Here is a 16,359-nt window from a genome sequence, read left to right as displayed (position 1 = left end):
CATGACGTTCAAATGTTTGGCTCATAAATGAAACAATTGTTTTTCGATTGTGTAAAGAGACTATCTGATCTTCTAATATAAGTGATTGTTTTAACAAAGCATATTTTCGCATTAAATTTTTTATATGACATGTAAGCACAAGAATTTTCGTTTTATATGCTACATTTCTTTTATGAAATGTGAAGTAAGTTTTTATATAGGTGAGTATAAGGAATGTACTTCTTTGAAATCATGTAAACTGACTTGCAGCGGCGACATCTGGCGGGCTTCGATGGAGGCACGCTTCTTACCACCGCACGGCAGTCTCTCTTCATGTGCAGAATGTGCGTTTCAGTGGTGCTCTTTACATATCATAATTTCATTTATCTGACGAAGACGAAATGACTATTTTGATTGCACCATCACATATAATGGCGTGATTCGTGTAATGTAATACTTTTCTACTCAGGTAAGAGTATCTTGAACAGTTGTCAATAGTGTTTTCTGCTCTACGTTCGCATAGTTAGGAGTACGTTTGTATATTGGGTTACCCATATGTCCTTATGTTTTTCCAGGGTCTGAATATGGTCACGTCCGACCGAAAATAATAACCTGATTACAAATAAACATTGTGACCTAAGACTGGAATTATAAAAATACGCATATTTTCCTGGCTCACTGAAAACTTTTTCGTGACTACGTCACAATTTGTGAAGTACCCTTTTCCCTTGGACTATCCACGATTGCACAGATTCGGCGGTGTATCTGCCACAAAGGTATTTTTGTGTCGTAATAATTAATGAAGCCGGCCGCGGTGGTCTAGCGGTTCTGGCGCTGCAGTCCGGAACCGCGGGACTGCTACGGTCGCAGGTTCGAATCCTGCCTCGGGCATGGGTGTGTGTGATGTCCTTAGGTTAGTTAGGTTTAAGTAGTTCTAAGTTCTAGGGGACTTATGACCTAAGATGTTGAGTCCCATAGTGCTCAGAGCCATTTGAACCATTTTAATTAATGAAAATTTCATGTGGCTCAATGGCCGTGTGCATTCTTTCGACTGGGTATCTCTTCGGCTACTCCTATTATCTCACCGGGAAAAGAGGGCCTAGTCCTCACATCGCTGAGAGGCGAAAACTGGGTTAGTGAAAACTAGGTTACAGGCTGCCTGGGTTTCTAAACCGAGAACTTACGGCTTCCCGGCACGCGCTTTACCACTGTAGCATCATTTATGTTGTAATCTAAATGTTCGCCTAATCGTATATTGTTAAAATATAGATGTTAGCAACATGGATTCAAATGTTTTGTGAGCAACCTGACTGTAACCCAAATATGTCTGTTTCATGGGTTAAACCTTACTTGATAATAGCTATAACGCCGGCAGTATGCAACAATAGTGTTTTGAAAGCAAAAGATAAGCCAGCTAACGACAGACAGTTCCCGCCCTTTGTCGTCATTCAGAAAATTTGTTGTGGTTGTGGACGTTGCAATGATATTATAATATTGAAATTACATCTTAAATGCCTTTGGTAGAGAGAATTTCTTTCACTGATGTTTTTACGCTAATGGGAGTAATGTTTCCAGGCGAAAATCCATTTCACTTGTTGTCATTGTGAGCTGCGACTGCTAAGTGTCAACAGGATTATACCTACTACTACTCGCTTCCAAAACAGTGGCCGCGCTGTCTGTGGCGCCTTGCTACGGTTCGAGTCCTCCCTCGGGCATCGGTATGCGTGTCGTCCTTAGCATAAGTTAGTTTACGGTACACTAAGTAGTGTGTAAGCTTAGGGACCGATGACCTCAGCGGTTTGGTCCAATAGGATATTACCAGAAATTTCCAAAACAGCAACCGAGAAACAAACTAGGACGTACTAGGCCTCTATGACATGATAAAAGAGGGTTCGTCAGTCTTTAAATCTAAATCTTTTCATTCAACTTTAGTATCCATTTAACATAATGCGTCATTGCTTGTAAGGTGTCCGGCTACAAACCCCAACGATCGGCATTCAATTCTATGTCGACTCTAATCATCTTTACTGTTGGTATCACACTGCGTTTCACTTTTGTGATCTGAATACGCAAAATCCGAAAAGGAAATGTGTTGTGATTCTTTATCAGACTTTATCAATCGCTGAAAAATGGCTCTGAGCACTATGGGACTTAACATCTGATGTCATCAGTCTCCTAGAACTTAGAACTACTTAAACTTAACTAACCTAAGGATATCACACACATCCATGCCCGAGGCAGGATTCGAACCTGCGACCGTAGCGGTCACGCGGTTCCAGACTGAAGCGCCTAGAACCGCTCAGACATATCGGCCCGCCAACAATTCCTGAATCTTATTAGATAATCCAGAAAGCAGTTCAAAATAACTGAAGGTCATGCATACTGAATCAAGTAGTTTGCGATTAAAAACTACTTTAGTTTTCACGCACAATCAGGAACTAGATAGCTGATGACAGCCATATTCTGATGCTGTCGTCTAGAAAGATTGTCTTGCATAAGAAGGTTCAGTAATATCGGCAGAGAACACAACTCATTGTAGCAAATCAACAACTTTTCTAAATCGTATTTCTCCCTTGTACTTTCGCATACCTCCTACGGGCTTCTTCTTTTCACACGAAATACACTATCTATTGTATATATTTCAGGGAAACCCATGGAAACGTTGTTTCCCAGATTGATGCATTTACATTAACTTACCGTATGTACAGATCAGTTCGATGCAGAATTTAAATTTATTTGATGCTGGGTTGTCGAAGGTAGCTTCGTCGCCCTGATATCCTCTTACCCTGTGGTTAAGTTAGTTTTGCGCAAAGTACGGCAGAGGCAACACTATTGCTTTGCAATACACTCGATTCTGTAAACTTGTTCAAAATAACTTCGCTAAAATAGTGTTGTCAAATCAAATGGCTCTGAGCACTATGGGACTTAACGTCTACGGCCATCAGTCCCCTAGAACTTAGAACTGCTTAAACCTAACTAACCTAAGGACATCACACAACACCCAGTCATCACAAGGCAGAGAAATAGTGTTGTCATTTTTCCTTTAAAGTTCCACGTGAACAGTTGTATCTAGTAGTAATCGAAGAGGCCAGTTACAAATCTATTAGCGCTCCTCTAAATTCCTTCAATCTGTAGGCAAGCATGTCACGTAATTACTTGTGTGATATCGCTTGATAATACCCGAAGGGATAAAATCAACTGATCACGAAAGTACTGAATGTTTATTTCAATTGAAAAAGCAGCCACAAGCAAGAAAATTAGGAAATAGAAAGTAATAAGCACACCGGACAAATAATCAGTCACCACTAGGAGATACTACACTGACAGGGCGTAACACTGCCTCTAGTCTTCATAATAGCGACAATTCGGCGAGTAACAGGCTTCATAAATTTCGTCAGGTGTTCCACATTGTGGTGTATCACATCGATTCTGCGGAATAACACACTCCATTTCCAACTACTTAGATCGAAGAAAGGCAGCCAGCCGGTGTGACCAAGCGGTTCTAGGCGCTTCAGTCTGGAACCGCGAACCGCTACGGTCGCAGGTTCGAATCCTGCCTCGGGCATGGATGTGTGTGATGTCCTCAGGTTAGTTAGGTTTAAGTAGTTCTAAGTTCTAGGGGACTGATGACCTCAGATGTTAAGTCCCATAGTGCTCAGAGCCATTTTTGAAGAAAGGCATTCGTGAAAACCGGAAACGCTGTTTAGGTAGTTGTTGAGTGTGTGACATCCCACAATGCAAGCTCCGGTTTGCCGTAAGTGCAGATAGGGAGTAAAATATTTTAGCTCAGAACATCGACAAACAGCGACGGCGAGTGCGCGTCTCCATCTGATGTGGGAGGACTGGGTATGTCTTGGGCTCGCGGCTTGGCTGTGCAACTGGAGCCACGGAGCAAATGGCGTGAGCGATAATGTCAACGCCAGAACAGCTGAAGATGATGGAAAATAACTGCCACCCTCTAATGCCAATTCAGTACAGTAGTATATGTCATTATCCAGTGTGAGCTACAAGTTACGAGGGATCTGTCTGACTCGCAGTTGCAAACCAAATTGCACAGAGAAATCGATGGAATTATAATACAGCAGAGTTACCACAAAACTGATTATGTCATTTTAGTAGCTTGAATAGACTGGAGCTCTCTTTCAGCACCCGTCAACTGCAAAAGATGCGCCGGCCGTTGTGGCCGAGCGGTTCTAGGCGCTTCAATCCGGAACCGCGCTGTTGCTACGGTCGCACGTTCGAATCCTGCCTCGGGCGTGGATGTCTGTGATGTCCTTAGGTTAGTTAGGTTGAAGTAGTTCTAAGTCTAGGGGACTGATGACCTCAGATGTTAAGTACCATAGTGTTCAGAGCCATTTGAACCATTTTTGCAAAAGGTGCAGAAGTAAGACGTCGCAGTCTAGTGGCACTGCATGGCAGGTCACCTACAGCAAAAAACTTCAAGAGCGACGACCGCAAGATGCTTCTAAGGTAAAAGCTGGCGTATGTACCAGCAGGGTGGCAGGTCATGGAAGGATTGAAATACATACCAACCACAACCAACTATTCCAACGTCGAGCTGAAGCTGCTCGTTGACGGTTCGATCCTGTAGAACACAGGAACTATGGAGATCTTGATGGCCGCTTTTCATCGGCTGTTCCAAATACTCCCACACATTGTGTATAGAATTAAGACCACGTGATTTAGATGACTAGCCGAGATGCGATAGGGTGCCTAATTGATCGTCAAACGAGGAACGTGTCCGGGCAGCCATGTGAACGGGCTGTTGTTATCCTGCAAGAAAGGGGTGTCTATATCATACTCATCATGATGGAGTAGCACAGGAGATTGTAACACCTCCGTTTATTCATCCCTACCTGATCTGATCGAATAGCAGCCCAATAATTATTATTAACGTGACCGTGTACCTAATGGGGCTGGCAATTGGAATTGACTCCTACGGAAGTTGTTACTTTCCAGTTCGTCCTTCTCAATACTGTAATAATGAAATGTCTGGTAACAAGAAAAACACCGTTTCACTAATTACGAACCTATATTCGTCTCAAAAACACAAAAAGTAGGAGACAGCCACTGCCTTCGTCATACATATCTAATTACGACTAATCTCAGCACAGGCTTCTTCATTTTCCATTATCGTCACACGCTAATCCATCACTGCATCCAACACTGCAATCCAACACTGCAATCCAAGGTGATGCCGGCGCGGAAGACGCGAAACCAAATATCGGCCCTAGAAATGTCACTAATCACTTTCGTAATAATACTTCTTCACCTTCCCGATATTATTCTAGTACAAAAGGGGTCTAACCACGGCGATGGCGACTCCCTTCACCGTTAAAGCCTTGCATTACAACAACTGGCCTCCACACACCTCTACCCGCAACATGACACTGGCTCAACTCCACACTCGCTCTCGCAACACGACACAATCAATTGTTCGCCCTATCGACCTGTGCCGAGTGCAAATTCATAGTAAGGGCCTACGGACCCCTTACAGGATGACACTTTGTCACGAAGAATGCTGATTTGAGCGTCCTGGTTCATTTTCGCGGCAAACTCAATGAGTAGGTCTAAATTGTGATACGAAAAATATCCCAAAAACGTGACAGAAACTGAACTATTTTCTCCTTACACTTGAGAGTGAGGCCTCATTTGGCCGTGGCCGCCTTGCATCATTTGAAAAGAGGCAAAAAACCATGATTCGGTAGAAGACACTATATGCCTCCAGTCAGCCGGTTTCTACGTTGTTTGAACCACTGAAAACGACCAGTTTTACATGCAGCTGTGAGCAACTTCTGTTCTTACGCCGTGTTAAATGGTTATGAGGGGTTACCCCCTTCCTTGCAGACGCTTTGGAGAACTTTGCTTCAGCATAGCAGCAGGACTGCACCCGTGGTTCAGATGTCAGCACGGTAGCTCAGCGTGCTCGGTCAGAGGGTTAGCTACCCTCTGTAATAAGATACTGATTGAACGGATCAACAAAGAACCTGAACGTGTGTCATCGGACTTCCACCCCGAACAAATGAAGAAATTCAACGAAGAATATAGAACAAAATGAGATAAAAAAAGGGGGTAGCATCTTAGAATTATGATAAAAACGTCTTCGGTCCTGGGTTCGAATCCCGCCATTGCTCAATTTTTGATTAATAATCAGCATTGGCGGCCGAAGACTTCCGGCATAAGAAGTCACACCTCATTCTGCTAAGGGCCTTATCAAAGATGGGGGGGGGGGGGGGAGCAGACAGAGGTTCAGGGCACTCTCTTGTTCTAGGGGTGGAAAACTGCCCCTAATGGCGGAATAATCAGCAAATGATCAACGACATGAGGATGCAGAAGACAATGGAAACCACTGCATTAAAGAGACGTAACGTGTATTCACATGACAAGTGGCCTGTAATTGAAGAAGTATCATGATGATCTCTCCATTGGCAAAAGATTCCGGAATAGTCCCCCATTCTGATCTCCAGGAGGGGCCTCCCAAGGGGGAGGTTACCATGAGAAAAAGATTGAATAATCAACGAAAAGATAACGTCCTCCGAGTCGGGGCGTGGAATGTCAGAAGCTTGAACGTGGTAGGGAAACTAAAAAATCTGGCAAGGAAATGCAAAGGCTCAATCTAGATATAGCAAGGGTCAGTGAAGCGAAGTGGAAAGAAGACAAAGAGTTCTGGTCAGATGAGTATAGCGTAATATCAACAGTAGCCGAAAATAGTATAACGGGAGTACGATACGTTACGAATAGGAACGTAGGGCAGAGTGTGTGTTACTGTGAACAGTTCAGTGCTAGAGTTGTTCTTATCAGAATCGACAGCAAACGAACACCGACAACGACAGTTCAGGTATACATGACGAAGATGAAGAGATAGAGAAAGTGTATAAGGTTACTGAAAGGGTAGTACAATATGTAAAGGGAGGTGAAAATCTAATAGTTACGGGAGACTGGAATGCAGTTGTAGGGGGAGGAGTAGAAGAAAAGATTACAGGAGAATATGGGCTTTGGACAAGGAATGTTGTTGTTGTTATTGTTGTGGTCTTCAGTCCTGAGACTGATTTGATGCAGCTCTCCATGCTACTCTATCCTGTGCAAGCTTCTTCATCTCCCAGTACCTACTGCAGCCTACATCCTTCTGAATCTGCTTAGTGTATTCATCTCTTGGTCTCCCTCTACGATTTTTACCCTCCACGCTGCCCTCCAATGCTAAATTTGAGATCCCTTGACGCCTCAAAACATGTCCTACCAACCGATCCCTTCTTCTAGTCAAGTTGTGCCACAAACTTCTCTTCTCCCCAATCCTATTCAATACCTCCTCATTAGTTACGTGATCTACCCACCTTATCTTCAGCATTCTTCTGTAGCACCACATTTCAAAAGCATCTATTCTCTTTTTGTCCAAACTGGTTATCGTCCATGTTTCACTTCCATACATGGCTACACTCCATACAAATACTTTCAGAAACGACTTCCTGACACTTAAATCTATACTCGATGTTAACAAATTTCTCTTCTTCAGAAACGATTTCATTGCCATTGCCAGTCTACATTTTATATCCTCTCTACTTCGACCATCATCAGTTATTTTACTCCCTAAATAGCAAAACTCCTTTACTACTTTAAGTGTCTCATTTCCTAATCTAATCCCCTCAGCATCACCCGATTTAATTTGACTACATTCCATTATCCTCGTTTTGCTTTTGTTGATGTTCATCTTATATCCTCCTTTCAAGACACTGTCCATTCCGTTCAACTGCTCTTCCAAGTCCTTTGCTGTCTCTGACAGAATTACAATGTCATCGGCGAACCTCAAAGTTTTTACTTCTTCTGCATGAATTTTAATACCTACTCCGAATTTTTCTTTTGTTTCCTTTACTGCTTGCTCAATATACAGATTGAATAACATCGGGGAGAGGCTACAACCCTTTCTCACTCCCTTCCCAACTACTGCTTCCCTTTCATACCCCTAGACTCTTTTAACTGTCATCTGGTTTCTGTACAAATTGTAAATAGCCTTTCGCTCCCTGTATTTTACCCCTGCCACCTTCAGAATTTGAAAGAGAGTATTCCAGTTAACGTTGGCAAAAGCTTTCTCTAAGTCTACAAATGCTAGAAACGTAGGTTTGCCTTTTCTTAATCTTTCTTCTAAGATAAATCGTAAGGTTAGTATTGCCTCACGTGTTCCAAAATTTCTACGGAATCCAAACTGATCTTCCCCGAGGTCCGCTTCTACCAGTTTTTCCATTCGTCTGTAACGAATTCGCGTTAGTATTTTGCAGCTGTGACTTATTAAACTGATAGTTCGGTAATTTTCACATCTGTTAACACCTGCTTTCTTTGGATTTGGAATTATTATATTCTTCTTGAAGTCTGAGGGTATTTCGCCCGTCTCATACATCTTGCTCACCAGATGGTAGAGTTTTGTCAGGACTGGCTCTCCCAAGGCCATCAGTAGTTCTAATGGAATGTTGTCTACTCCCGGGGCCTTGTTTCGACTCAGGTCTTTTAGTGCTCTGTCAAACTCTTCACGCAGTATCTTATCTCCCATTTCATCTTCATCTACATCCTCTTCCATTTCCACAATATTGTCCTCAAGTACATCGCCCTTGTATAAACCCTCTATCTACTCCTTCCACCTTTCTGCCTTCCCTTCTTTGCTTAGAACTGGGTTGCCATCTGAGCTCTTGATATTCATCCAAGTGGTTCTCTTTTCTCCAAAGGTCTCTTTAATTTTCCTGTAGGCAGTATCTATCTTACCCCTAGTGAGACAAGCCTCTACATCCTTACATTTGTCTTCTAGCCATCCCTGCTTAGCCATTTTGCACTTCCTGTCAATCTCATTTTTGAGACGTTTGTATTCCCTTTTGCCTGCTTCATTTACTGCATTTTTCTATTTTCTCCTTTCATCAATTAAATTCAATATTTCTTCTGTTACCCAAGGATTTCTATTAGCCCTCGTCTTTTTACCTACTTGATCCTCTGCTGCCTTCACTACTTCATCCCTCAGAGCTACCCATTCTTCTTCTACTGTATTTCTTTCCCCCATTCCTGTCAATTGTTCCCTTATGCTCTCCCTGAAACTCTCTACAACCTCTGGTTCTTTCAGTTTATCCAGGTCCCATCTCCTTAAATTCCCACCTTTTTGCCGTTTCTTCAGTTTCAATCTGCAGTTCATAACCAATAGATTGTGGTCAGAATCCACATCTGCCCCTGGAAATGTCTTACAATTTAAAACCTGGTTCCTAAATCTCTGTCTTACCATTATATAATCTATCTGATACCTTTTAGTATCTCCAGGATTCTTCCAGGTATACAACCTTCTTTTATGATTCTTGAACCAAGTGTTAGCTATGATTAAGTTATGCTCTGTGCAAAATTCTACAAGGCGGCTTACTCATTCATTTCTTCCCCCCAAACCATATTCACCTACTATGTTTCCTTCTCTCCCTTTTCCTACTGACGAATTCCAGTCATCCATGACTATTAAATTTTCGTCTCCCTTCACTACCTGAATAATTTCTTTTATCTCGTCATACATTTCATCTATTTCTTCATCATCTGCAGAGCTAGTTGGCATATAAACTTGTACTACTGTAGTAGGCATGGGCTTTGTGTCTATCTTGGCCACAATAATGCGTTCACTATGCTGTTTGTAGTAGCTAACCCGCATTCCTATTTTTTTTATTCATTATTAAACCTACTCCTGCATTACCCCTATTTGATTTTGTATTTATAACCCTGTAATCACCTGACCAAAAGTCTTGTTCCTCCTGCCACCGAACTTCACTAATTCCCACTATATCTAACTTTAACCTATCCATTTCCCTTTTTAAATTTTCTAACCTACCTGCCCGATTAAGGGGTCTGACATTCCACGCTCCGATCCGTAGAATGCCAGTTTTCTTTCTCCTGATAACGACGTCCTCTTGAGTAGTCCCCGCCCGGGGATCCGAATGGGGGACTATTTTACCTCCGGAATATTTTACCCAAGAGGACGCCATCATCATTTAATCATACAGTAAAGCTGCATGTTCTCGGGAAAAATTACGGCTGTAGTTTCCCCTTGCTTTCAGCCGTTCGCAGTACCAGCACAGCAAGGCCGTTTTGGTTAATGTTACAAGGCCAGATCAGTCAATCATCCAGACTGTTGCCCCTGCAACTACTGAAAAGGCTGCTGCCCCTCTTCAGGAACCACATGTTTGTCTGGCCTCCCAACAGATACCCCTCCGTTGTGGTTGCACCTACAGTACGGCCATCTGTATCGCTGAGGCACGCAAGCCTCCCCACCAACGGCAAGGTCCATGATTCATGGGGGGGGGGGGGGGGGGGGGGAATGAGAGAGGAGAAAGGCTCGTTTAGTTCTGCCGCAAGTTTCAGCTAGTAATAGCGAATACTCTGATCAAGAATCACGAGAGGAGGAAAAGGCCAGGTGATACGGGAAGATTTCACAGACATACACTAAGATCACAATATAGTAGTGATGAATAGTAGGATGAAGTTTAAGACATTGGTCAGGAAGAATCAATACGCAAAGAAGTGGGATTCGGAAGTACTAAGGAATGACGAGATATGGTTGGAGTTCTCTAAGGCTATAGATACAGCAGTAAGGAATAACTCAGTAGGCAGTACAGTTGAAGAGGAATGGACATCACTAAAAAGTGCCATCACAAAAGTTGGGAAGGAAAACATAGGTACAAAGAGGGTAACTGCGAAGAAACCATGGGTTACAGAAGAAGTACTTACATTGATTGATGAAAGCAGGAAGTATAAAAATGTTCCGGGAGACACAGGAATACAGAAATACAAGTCGCTGAGGAATAAAATAAATAGGAAGTGCAGAGAAGCTAAGACGAAATGGCTGCAGGAAAAATGTGAAGACATCGAAAAAGAAATGATTGCCACCATTCGGTGACTTTAAAAGCAAGGGTGATAACATTAAGATTGCAACTGGAATTCCACTGTCAAATGCAGAGGAGAGAGCGGATAAGTGGAAATAATACATTGAAAGTCTCTATGAGGGGGAAGATTTGTCTGATGTGGTAGAAGAAGAAACAGGAGTCCATTTAGAAGAGATGGGGAATCCACTATTAGAATCAGAATTTAAAAGAGTGTAGGAGGACTTAATATCAAATAAGGCACAAGGAATGGGTAACATTCCATTAGAAGTTCTATAATCATTGTGGAAAGTGACAACAAAACGACTATTCACTTTGGTGTGTAGAATGTATGAGTCTGGTGACATAACATCTGACTTGCGGAAAAGCATCATCCACACAATTCCGAAGACAGCAAGAGCTGACAGGTGCGAGAATTACCGCACATTCAGCTCAACAACTCATGCATCCAAGTTGCTTACAAGAATAATATACAGAAGAATGGAAACGAAAATTAAGGATGCACTAGATGACGATGAGTTTAGCTATAGGAAAGGTAAAGGCACGAAAGACGCAATTCTGACGTTGCGGTTAATAATGGAAGCAAGACTAAAGAAAAATCAAGACATGTTCATAGGATTTGTCAACCTAGAAAAAGCGTTTAACAATGTAAAATGGTGCAAGATATTGGAAATTATGAAAAAAGTATGGGTAAGCTATAGCTAGAGACGGGCCATATACATTATGTACAACACTCAAGAGGGAATAATAAGAATGGACAAGCAACAAAGAAGTGTTCGTATTAAAAAGGGTGTAAGACAAAGGATGTAGACTTTCTCCCCTACTGCTCAATCTGTGCATCGAGGAAGCAATGATGGTAATAAAAGAAAGCTTCATGAGTGGACTTAAAATTCAAGGTGAAAGAATATCAGTGGTACGATTCGCTGATGACATTGCTATCCTGAGTGAAAGTGAAGAAGAATTACATAATCTGCTGAATGGGATGGACAGTCTAAGGAGTACAGAGTATGTGTTCAGAGTAAATCGAAGGAAGACGAAGGTAATGAGAAATAGTAGAAATGAGAACAGCGAGAATCTTAACATCAGGATTGATGATCACGAAGTAGATGAAGTTAAGGATTTCTGTTACCTAGGCAATAAAATAACCAAAGATGGACGGAGCAAGTGGTACGTGGTACATCAAAAGCAGACTAGCAATGGCAAAAAGCGCATTCGTGGCCAAGAGGAGTCTACTAATATCAAATATCGGCCTCAATTTGAGGAAGAAATTTCTGAGAATGTACGTCTGGACTTTGGGAAAACCGCAACAGAAGAGAATCGAAGCATTTGAGATGTGGTGATACAGACAATCGTTGAATATCAGGTGGACTGATAAGGTAAGGAATGGGGAGGTTCTGTGCAGAATCTGGGAGGAAAGGAATATGTGGAAAATACTGACAAGGAGAAGGGGCAGGATGACAGGACAAGTCATGAGGGAGTGACTTCCGTGGTACTAAAGGGAGCTGTAGAGGGCAAAAATTGTAGAGGAATACAGAGATTGGAGTACATCCGGCAAATAATTGGGACTTAAGTTGCAAGTCTTACTCTGGGATGTAGAGGTTAGCGCAGGAGAGGAATTCGTGGCGAGCCGCATCAAACCAAAGACTGATGACCAAAAAAGCAACAAAGTTTGGATTTTTTTAACATTGTGTTCACGGGCAAGTCCAAACATGATAGCTTTTTCCTGCAATTCTGTTCCGTCTCCAGACGGCTCATCTTACTGGGCTGACTCCATACAGACATCTGGGAATTTACACCACTACAGCATCCCAGAGTGACCACTGTGCTCTTTTAAGGGTGTGACTAATATTTTCTCCAATGCGGTTAGTTCCAGCCAAAAAGGTGGTCATATCCTGTTCAGCATGTCGGAGCTTCAATTAAGGAAAGAGTGTTGTCTCGAACCTAAACCACAATGAATGAAAGTTACTGCCCTTCAACTACATACATCGACAAAAGTGTTGCATCCCCACGACATGTCGTGGAGGTGTGTTGCCATTGTGACTGTTTTGATCAGGAGGTCATCCCTGACGTTGTTGGCAATCATACACACGATTACTATGAGCGCCACTTGCAGTTAGGACTTCGCACTCGAACGGACTGCGGAGTTTCAGTTCAAAGTAAAGCACAAGGAGGGATGCAGTAGATACGTCTTGAATAGCATAGTAAATATCCATGATGCTACGGTGGACAACACGGCGAATGCTTGGGTCCACGTCATCAAGTTACGCGCAGAAAGCTTGTCAAACACGGAAGTTGCTCAACGTGTGCACCGAAGCCAAAGAGATATGTTGCGGACGAGGAATCGGCTCCAACTGACAGGTACTGTTGACGGCTTAGACTGCACAGGGCGCCGACGTTTAATTGTACGTCATTATAGTCAAAGGAACAGTGGGCCGAATGCTCTACAACTGATGAGGCTAAGAGACATCGTGTATCTCATCAAACTGTTATTGGGAGATTGCATGATACGAATATCCACTCCCGACGACCATGGCGAGCGCCATGTCTTGTACAACAACACCATGGTATGAATGATATTTTCACTCTGCAGCGGAGTGTGCGCTGATATGAAACCTCCTGGCAGATTAAAACTGTGTGCCGGACCGAGACTCGAACTCGGAAACTTTCGCCTTTCGCGGACAAGTGCTCTACCAACTGAGTTACCCAAGTACGACCCACGCCCCGTCCTCACAGCATTACTTCCGCCAGTACCTCGTATCCTACTTTCCAAACTTTTCAGAAGCTCTCCAGCGAACCTTGCTGAACTAGCACTCCTGAAAGAAAGGATATTGCGGATACATGGCTTAGCTTTCTTAACACCATGGTCTCTGTTACAGAAGGTAAGAAATCATTCAGAATGGATGCCTCGTTTACCGTCGAAACTCGGAACTGTTTGTACCATGTCAATCACAGACAACGCGTTAAAATCGAACGCCTGGAACAAGCTGTCGCACATACGTAACAAGATAATGGGGTAGTGATGTTCTGGGGTGGCCTCTCATGGGGCCACGTTATCCCGTGGCTGCCAGGGGTAGTCTCACTGCTCTAAGCTGCAGGGACGAGATTCTGCAACCAATAATGGGACCGTATCGGCAACATTTCTGTGACAGTTTTAGCTTCATGGATGATAACTCGCGTGCTTACCTTGCTGTTCGCGTGAATTCGCTCCTTCAATCATGCTAGGATCTCCAGAATGGAGTGGCCTGCCTGTTTCCCGGACGTTATTCCAATCGAACTGTGTGGGACCGATTCAAACGAGCAGTTTTTGAACGCCACAACGACTGCCCACTTTTGACAACTTACACGGAATCGCCATTGAAGAGTGTGGCAGTTTCGATGGGGCTTTCTTAATGATCTCAGGGTGGTATGCTACGGCGGATTCAGGCCTGCATCCGAGCAAGGGGACGTTGCGGAATGTACCGCTATTGCTCAGGAATACTCTAAAATAACTGTCTTGGGAAAAGACGATTTTCTCGTTACACAAATGTTTGTTTTTCTGATTTGGTGATCCAGACACATTCGAAATGAATTTATGCGCGTGTCTCAGAGCCAGTTTTTGTTTTCTGCGGTGTAAATTTCTAAACAAACTTTTGTTGATGCGCGTAGTAACGACAGCACAGGTTGACGCTCGTGAGCTGTGCGCCAATGGAAACCGGCAGGGCTGATTTAGAGACGCTCCATTGTAGACGTTTACGCGGCCCATTAGGCCCGCACTGCCGGCTGCGTAACGGCCACTTAGCGACGCTTCTCCGTGATGAGCTCGCCTGTGTCCACTATGATGGACCTCGGAGCTGCCGTCGGCGTACCGCTGGCGGGCTGCAGTTTGGCCGAGCAGCCTTGACCTCCGGCGAGCGGTCATCTCGAGAAGAGGCACTGCGCAGTGTGCGGTGCGGTGCGCGTCCTCAGCCACAGTACCTGCAGGGAGTGTAAATCCCCTCGGCTGCGCCTGATACGGAGCTACGCCCTCGGCGTCGCGGTGTAGGGCAAGCGGCCCGCCGCGCCGGTGCTAACAGCCGGCAGAGTGCCTGGCGCCGCGGGGCCTTAAAAAACTCATAAAGCCGCGCTGTTCGCGAGATACCGACCCTCGGGGAGCCGGCCTTAAAACAAAACAGAGAGCCCCATGCACCGAAAGGAGCCGCGCCATGATGGCTTACGGCCTGAACTGTCTGCAGCGTCTCTACGGCACACCTGGCCAGCTCTACAACTTACTTAACTTTCTGCCTCGCCATCTTTGCCGCTCTGAGAAAAAGCGTGAAGCAACATGTGTAACCACAGTGCGCTACAGTTATTAAAAGGAACATCAAGGAAGTACTACGATGTGGACTCGGAAGCGGCAAGGACATTATTACTAACTACACGACTGGCCATTAAAATTGCTACACCACGAAGATGACGTGCTACAGACGCGAAATTTAACCGACAGGAAGAAGATGCTGTGATATACAAATGATAAGTTTTTCAGAGCATTCACACAAGGTTGGCGACGGTGGCGACACCTACAGCGTGCTGGCATGAGGGAAGTTTCCAACCGATTTCTCATACACAAACAGCAGTTGACCGGCGTTGCCTGGTGAAACGTTGTTGTGATGCCTCGTGTAAGGACTTTGATAAAGGTCGGATTGTAGCCTATGGCGATTGCGGTTTATGGTATCGCGACACTGCTGCTCGAGTCGGTCGAGATCCAATGACATCTAGCAGAATATGGAATCGGTGGTTTCAGGAGGGTAATACGGAACGCCGTGCTGGATCCCGACGGCCTCGTATCACTAGCAGTCGAGATGACAGGCATCTTATCCACATGGCTGTAACGGATCGTGCGGCCACGTCTCGATCCCTGAGTCAACAGGTGGGGACGTTTGCAAGACAACAACCATTTGCACGAACAGTTCGAAGACGTTGGCAGCAGCATGGACTATGAGCTCGGAGACCATGGCTGCGGTTACACTTGATGCTGCATCACAGACAGGAGCGCCTGCGTTGGTATACTCAACGACGAACGTGGGTGCACGAATGGCAAAACGTCATTTTTTCGAATGAATCTAGGTTCTGTTTACAGCATCATGATGGTCGCATCCGTGTTTGGCGACATCGCGATGAATGCACAATGGAAGCGTGTATTCGTCATCGCCATACTGGCATATCATCCGGCGTGATTGTATGGGGTGCTATTGATTATACGTCTCGGTCACCTCTTGTTCGTATTGACGGCACTTTGAACAGTGGACGTTACATTTCAGATGTGTTACGACCCGTGGCTCTACCTTTCATTCGGTCCCTGCGAAACCCTTCATTTCAGCAGGATAATGCACGACAGCATGTTGCAGGTCCTGTACGGGCCTTTCTGGATACAGAAAATGTTCGACTGCTGCCCTGGCCAGCACATTCTCCAGATCTCTCACCAATTAAAAACGTCTGGTCAATGGTGGCCGAGCAACTGGCTCGTCACAATACGCCA

This window comes from Schistocerca nitens, chromosome 1 (genome assembly GCF_023898315.1).
Source record: "Schistocerca nitens isolate TAMUIC-IGC-003100 chromosome 1, iqSchNite1.1, whole genome shotgun sequence".
NCBI lineage: Eukaryota > Metazoa > Arthropoda > Insecta > Orthoptera > Acrididae > Schistocerca > Schistocerca nitens.
The sequence above is the reverse complement of the archived record's forward strand: the minus strand, read 5'-3'. Positions refer to the sequence as shown.